This window comes from Rhamphochromis longiceps, linkage group LG2 (assembly GCF_057381845.1).
Source record: "Rhamphochromis longiceps isolate RC_006_pf linkage group LG2, R_longiceps_female_GT1.1, whole genome shotgun sequence".
Taxonomy (NCBI): domain Eukaryota; kingdom Metazoa; phylum Chordata; class Actinopteri; order Cichliformes; family Cichlidae; genus Rhamphochromis; species Rhamphochromis longiceps.
This window is the reverse complement of record NC_140558.1, coordinates 6,137,397-6,144,896: the sequence shown is the minus strand read 5'-3', so window position 1 is coordinate 6,144,896 and position 7,500 is coordinate 6,137,397. Positions and strand designations below refer to the sequence as shown.

The following is a 7,500-nucleotide window of genomic DNA, read 5'->3' as shown; positions in this document are numbered from 1 at the left end:
TCCCCCAAATCATTACACATATCTTAATATATGCAGATGTTTAATAATCAGAGTTCATTGTATTAACCAGTTCCCTAACGAAAGTTTCCCATTGAATGTCCCCATTTAGGTTAAAGCGGAGTGTATTTGTGTTAGAAACGTCCCCAAAAGTCATAAGCATATGGCATACCTATGACTATAGTCGGATATGTTTTTGTATTGTTTTTTAAAAATAGTGTCATGTCCCTTTTTCAGTATAACTCCATACATGAAGTTCGAGAACAATTTATCAGTGATCACCACACTCAAGAGTTATGTTGTAAAATCCTTCATTATGTCAAAGATATGAAAATATGGAACAAATACCAATCAGAAGGAGGATTAAGATAAAGTAATCCATCCCCCAAATCATTACACATACCTCAACATATGCATATGTTTCATTATGAAACATATGCATATGTTGAGGTATGTGTAATGAGTTCGTTGTATTTACCAGTTCCCTAAGGAAAGTTTCTCATTGAATGTCCCCATTTAGGTTAAAGCGGAGTGTATTTGTGTTAGAAACGTCCCCAAAAGTCAGAAGTTTATGGCATTCTAATGACTATAGTTGGATATGCTTTGGGATTTTTTTAAAAGATGTTATCATGTTCCTTTTTTCTGTATAAATCTACCTATAAAGTCAACAAACAATTTATCAGTGATCTCCTCACTCAAGTAAGGGTTATATTTGTAAAATCCTTCATTATGTCTAAGATTTGAAAATATGGAACAAATACCAATCAGAATGAGGACTAAGATAAAGAAATCAATCCGAAAAGTAGTTACACATACCTTAACATATGCATGTGTTTAATGATCAGAGTTCATTGTATTTACCAGTTCCCTAAGGAAAGTTTCCCACTGAATGTCCCCATTTAGGTTAAAGAGGAGTGTATTTGTTAGAAATATCCCCAAAAGTCATAAGTATACTGTACGGCATACCTATGACTATAGTCAGATATGTTTTTGTATTGTTTTTTACAAATAGTGTCATGTCCCTTTTTCAGTATAACTCAATACATGAAGTTCGAGAACAATTTATCAGTGATCACCACACTCAAGAGTTATGTTGTAAAATCCTTCATTATGTCTAAGATTTGAAAATATGGAACAAATACCAATCAGAATGAGGACTAAGATAAAGCAATCCATCCCCCAAATCATTTGTGTTAAAAACGTCCCCAAAAGTCATAAGCATATGGCATACTAATGACTATAGTTGGATATGCTTTGTAATTTTTTTAAAAATAGTATCATGTCCCTTTTGCAGTATAAATCTATCCATGAAGTCTGTAAACAATTTATCAATGATCCCCACAGTCAAGCAAGGGTTATGTTTTCATTATGAAACATATGCATATGGTGAGGTATGTGTAATGAGTTCGTTGTATTTACCAGTTCCCTAAGGAAAGTTTCTCATTGAATGTCCCCATTTAGGTTAAAGCGGAGTGTATTTGTGTTAGAAACGTCCCCAAAAGTCATAAGTATATGGCATTCTGATGACTATAGTTGGATATGCTTTGGGATTTTTTAAAAGATGTTATCATGTTCCTTTTTTCTGTATAAATCTACCTATAAAGTCAACAAACAATTTATCAGTGATCTCCTCACTCAAGTAAGGGTTATTGTTGTAAAATCCTTCATTATGTCTAAGATTTGAAAATATGGAACAAATACCAATCAGAATGAGGACTAAGATAAAGCAATCCATCCCCCAAATCATTACACATATCTTAATATATGCAGATGTTTAATAATCAGAGTTCATTGTATTAACCAGTTCCCTAACGAAAGTTTCCCATTGAATGTCCCCATTTAGGTTAAAGCGGAGTGTATTTGTGTTAGAAACGTCCCCAAAAGTCATAAGCATATGGCATAGACTATAGTTGGATATGTTGCGGTTTTTTTTTTCTAAAAATAGTATCATGTCCCTTTTTCAGTATAAATCTATCCATGAAGTCTGTAAACAATTTATCAATGATCCCCACACTCAAGCAAGGGTTATGTTAAAAAAAAGAACAACCCCTTCATTATGTCTAAGATTTAAAAATACAGAACAAATACCAATCAGAATGAGGACTAAGATAAAGAAATCAATCTGAAAAGTAGTTACACATACCTTAACATATGCATGTGTTTAATGATCAGAGTTCATTGTATTTACCAGTTCCCTAAGGAAAGTTTCCCACTGAATGTCCCCATTTAGGTTAAAGAGGAGTGTATTTGTTAGAAATATCCCCAAAAGTCATAAGTATACTGTACGGCATACCTATGACTATAGTCAGATATGTTTTTGTATTGTTTTTTACAAATAGTGTCATGTCCCTTTTTCAGTATAACTCAATACATGAAGTTCGAGAACAATTTATCAGTGATCACCACACTCAAGAGTTATGTTGTAAAATCCTTCATTATGTCAAAGATATGAAAATATGGAACAGTTACCAATCAGAATGAGGACTAAGATAAAGCAATCCATCCCCCAAATCATTACACATATCTTAATATATGCAGATGTTTAATAATCCGAGTTCATTGTATTAACCAGTTCCCTAAGGAAAGTTTCCCATTGAATGTCCCCATTTAGGTTAAAGAGGAGTGTATTTGTGTTAGAAACGTCCCCAAAAGTCATAAGCATATGGCATACTAATGACTATAGTTGGATATGTTGCAGGATTTTTTTTCTAAAAATAGTATCATGTTCCCTTTTTCAGTATAAATCTATCCATGAAGTCTGTAAACAATTTATCAATGATCCCCACACTCAAGCAAGGGTTATGTTAAAAGAAAGAACAACCCCTTCATATTGTCTAAGATTTAAAAATACAGAACAAATACCAATCAGAATGAGGACTAAGATAAAGAAATCAATCCGAAAAGTAGTTACACATACCTTAACATATGCATGTGTTTAATGATCAGAGTTCATTGTATTTACCAGTTCCCTAAGGAAAGTTTCCCACTGAATGTCCCCATTTAGGTTAAAGAGGAGTGTATTTGTGTTAGAAACATCCCCAAAAGTCATAAGTATACTGTACGGCATACCTATGACTATAGTCAGATATGTTTTTGTATTGTTTTTTACAAATAGTGTCATGTCCCTTTTTCAGTATAACTCAATAGATGAAGTTCGAGAACAATTTATCAGTGATCACCACACTCAAGAGTTATGTTGTAAAATCCTTCATTATGTCTAAGATTTGAAAATATGGAACAAATACCAATCAGAATGAGGACTAAGATAAAGCAATCCATCCCCCAAATCATTTGTGTTAAAAACGTCCCCAAAAGTCATAAGCATATGGCATACTAATGACTATAGTTGGATATGCTTTGTAATTTTTTTAAAAATAGTATCATGTCCCTTTTGCAGTATAAATCTATCCATGAAGTCTGTAAACAATTTATCAATGATCCCCACAGTCAAGCAAGGGTTATGTTTTCATTATGAAACATATGCATATGTTGAGGTATGTGTAATGAGTTCGTTGTATTTACCAGTTCCCTAAGGAAAGTTTCTCATTGAATGTCCCCATTTAGGTTAAAGCGGAGTGTATTTGTGTTAGAAACGTCCCCAAAAGTCATAAGTATATGGCATTCTGATGACTATAGTTGGATATGCTTTGGGATTTTTTAAAAGATGTTATCATGTTCCTTTTTTCTGTATAAATCTACCTATAAAGTCAACAAACAATTTATCAGTGATCTCCTCACTCAAGTAAGGGTTATTGTTGTAAAATCCTTCATTATGTCTAAGATTTGAAAATATGGAACAAATACCAATCAGAATGAGGACTAAGATAAAGCAATCCATCCCCCAAATCATTACACATACCTTAACATATGCATGTGTTTAATGATCAGAGTTCATTGTATTTACCAGTTCCCTAAGGAAAGTTTCCCACTGAATGTCCCCATTTAGGTTAAAGAGGAGTGTATTTGTGTTAGAAACATCCCCAAAAGTCATAAGTATACTGTACGGCATACCTATGACTATAGTCAGATATGTTTTTGTATTGTTTTTTAAAAATAGTGTCATGTCCCTTTTTCAGTATAACTCCATACATGAAGTTCGAGAACAATTTATCAGTGATCACCACACTCAAGAGTTATGTTGTAAAATCCTTCATTATGTCAAAGATATGAAAATATGGAACAAATACCAATCAGAAGGAGGATTAAGATAAAGTAATCCATCCCCCAAATCATTACACATACCTCAACATATGCATATGTTTCATTATGAAACATATGCATATGTTGAGGTATGTGTAATGAGTTCGTTGTATTTACCAGTTCCCTAAGGAAAGTTTCTCATTGAATGTCCCCATTTAGGTTAAAGCGGAGTGTATTTGTGTTAGAAACGTCCCCAAAAGTCAGAAGTTTATGGCATTCTAATGACTATAGTTGGATATGCTTTGGGATTTTTTTAAAAGATGTTATCATGTTCCTTTTTTCTGTATAAATCTACCTATAAAGTCAACAAACAATTTATCAGTGATCTCCTCACTCAAGTAAGGGTTATATTTGTAAAATCCTTCATTATGTCTAAGATTTGAAAATATGGAACAAATACCAATCAGAATGAGGACTAAGATAAAGCAATCCATCCCCCAAATCATTACACATATCTTAATATATGCAGATGTTTAATAATCAGAGTTCATTGTATTAACCAGTTCCCTAAGGAAAGTTTCCCATTGAATGTCCCCATTTAGGTTAAAGCGGAGTGTATTTGTGTTAGAAACGTCCCCAAAAGTCATAAGCATATGGCATACTAATGACTATAGTTGGATATGTTTCGGGATTTTTTTTCTAAAAATAGTATCATGTCCCTTTTTCAGTATAAATCTATCCATGAAGTCTGTAAACAATTTATCAATGATCCCCACACTCAAGCAAGGGTTATGTTAAAAAAAAGAACAACCCCTTCATTATGTCTAAGATTTAAAAATACAGAACAAATACCAATCAGAATGAGGACTAAGATAAAGAAATCAATCCGAAAAGTAGTTACACATACCTTAACATATGCATGTGTTTAATGATCAGAGTTCATTGTATTTACCAGTTCCCTAAGGAAAGTTGTCCACTGAATGTCCCCATTTAGGTTAAAGAGGAGTGTATTTGTGTTAGAAACATCCCCAAAAGTCATAAGTATACTGTACGGCATACCTATGACTATAGTCAGATATGTTTTTGTATTGTTTTTTACAAATAGTGTCATGTCCCTTTTTCAGTATAACTCAATACATGAAGTTCGAGAACAATTTATCAGTGATCACCACACTCAAGAGTTATGTTGTAAAATCCTTCATTATGTCTAAGATTTGAAAATATGGAACAAATACCAATCAGAATGAGGACTAAGCTAAAGCAATCCATCCCCCAAATCATTTGTGTTAAAAACGTCCCCAAAAGTCATAAGCATATGGCATACTAATGACTATAGTTGGATATGCTTTGTAATTTTTTTAAAAATAGTATCATGTCCCTTTTGCAGTATAAATCTATCCATGAAGTCTGTAAACAATTTATCAATGATCCCCACAGTCAAGCAAGGGTTATGTTTTCATTATGAAACATATGCATATGGTGAGGTATGTGTAATGAGTTCGTTGTATTTACCAGTTCCCTAAGGAAAGTTTCTCATTGAATGTCCCCATTTAGGTTAAAGCGGAGTGTATTTGTGTTAGAAACGTCCCCAAAAGTCATAAGTATATGGCATTCTGATGACTATAGTTGGATATGCTTTGGGATTTTTTAAAAGATGTTATCATGTTCCTTTTTTCTGTATAAATCTACCTATAAAGTCAACAAACAATTTATCAGTGATCTCCTCACTCAAGTAAGGGTTATTGTTGTAAAATCCTTCATTATGTCTAAGATTTGAAAATATGGAACAAATACCAATCAGAATGAGGACTAAGATAAAGAAATCCATCCGAAAAGTAGTTACACATACCTTAACATATGCAGATGTTTAATAATCAGAGTTTATTGTATTAACCAGTTTCCTAAGGAAAGTTTCCCATTGAATCTCCCCATTTACGTTAAAGCGGAGTGTTTTTGTGTTAGAAACGTCCCCAAAAGTCATAAGAGTCAGGTATACCAATAACTATTGTTGCATATGTTTTTGCAATTTTTAAATGGAGGTATATTTCTGTATTTAGTATTAATCTACCCTTGAGATCAGTGACAAAACCGTTAATGGTCACTGATCGTTAATGACGATCAGTTAATGATCACTGTACTCTGGTACTATATCAATTCAATTTCATTTATGTATATCCTTTTGATTGTCCTCATTCAGGTTAACGCAGTGCATTTTTGTTAGAAATGTCCCCGGAAGTCATAAGAGTCATCTTCTTTGGCAGTTTTTAATTGTCGCTTGTCTATTTGTTATTCATGTTAAATCTACTCGTAACATCAGTGAAAACTAAAATTAAGATATCCATTCTAAAATCGTACAGCTTGTCTTATCACTCACAGATCTTTAATACTGTACTTATTGGTGCCCTGATGTAAAGGATATTTTGATTGCTTCTAATGTAGGTTAAAGTATTGTGTTTATTAATAATTAAATTAAATCTTTTATGATAGGTTTGGATAGTTTCTGAAAATCAAATGAACTCTTGGTAATTGTGTTCAAATTATCTGTGTTAACAATTCATAGGTGAAATTAGAAATTTCTTTTAGTTTAAATAGAATATAAAAACTAGTTTAACTGTCTAATGTTTGCCTATTTAACTGATGTTTATCTACTCAAGACTAACCAAGCTGAAGCAGCATCATGAGAAATGCCTGAAATGTAAAAAAAAATTGATCTGCAAAATCCAGATTCCTCAAGCAATGAGATTGAGTCTCTTCTGTCAGGTATGGAGCCAACAAAAACACAATAGAACAAGAAAACGGATCAAGATGAAGACAGGGGACCAGGGACTTCTTCCCAGTGAACATATTTGGAAGCAAAGTTCTTGCCTTACAATTTGCTGGTAACAAACACTCAATAGTACAGATGATTTTTTTTTATCCAAGTTTCTCTGCATTAATGATGTGCATATAAACTCCCAAAACAACACAGTAGTAATAAATGCAGTCAAAAATTTAAATTGTTCTGTGGCCGAGACATTGGACATAGTTTTGATTTCTTCAAGATAAATAGAGACCTTAATTATTGTTTAGATTATTGTTAGATTGGGTAGTTAACATTACATTGTACTTTGAAGGAATTGCCTTTAAGGGAAGTATGGTCCCCAAAACTGACATAAAATAACTTGTGTATGTGTGTATTGCTGAAGACCCCGAATGGAAGTAAGGTCCCCAAAAGTGGCATAAAATAGTTTGTGTATGTGTGTGTCGCCGAAGACCCCAAATGGAAGTAAGGTCCCCAAAAGTGGCATAAAATAGTTTTTTTTATCTGTGTATCGCTGAAGACCCCAAAGGGGACATTAAACATTCCAAGTCCCCAATGGGAAG

At 33.0% G+C, this 7,500-nt stretch overlaps 1 protein-coding gene and 1 long non-coding RNA gene across 2 annotated transcripts in view; one reads left to right on the top strand and one right to left on the bottom strand.

The window, feature by feature from the left end:
* aga (aspartylglucosaminidase) overlaps nucleotides 1–7,500 on the bottom strand; it is a 24,378-nt gene that overhangs the window by 6,074 nt on the left and 10,804 nt on the right. The window lies entirely within an intron of this gene.
* The window catches only part of LOC146676873 (uncharacterized), a 313,285-nt gene that overhangs the window by 304,616 nt on the left and 1,169 nt on the right, over nucleotides 1–7,500 (top strand). The window lies entirely within an intron of this gene.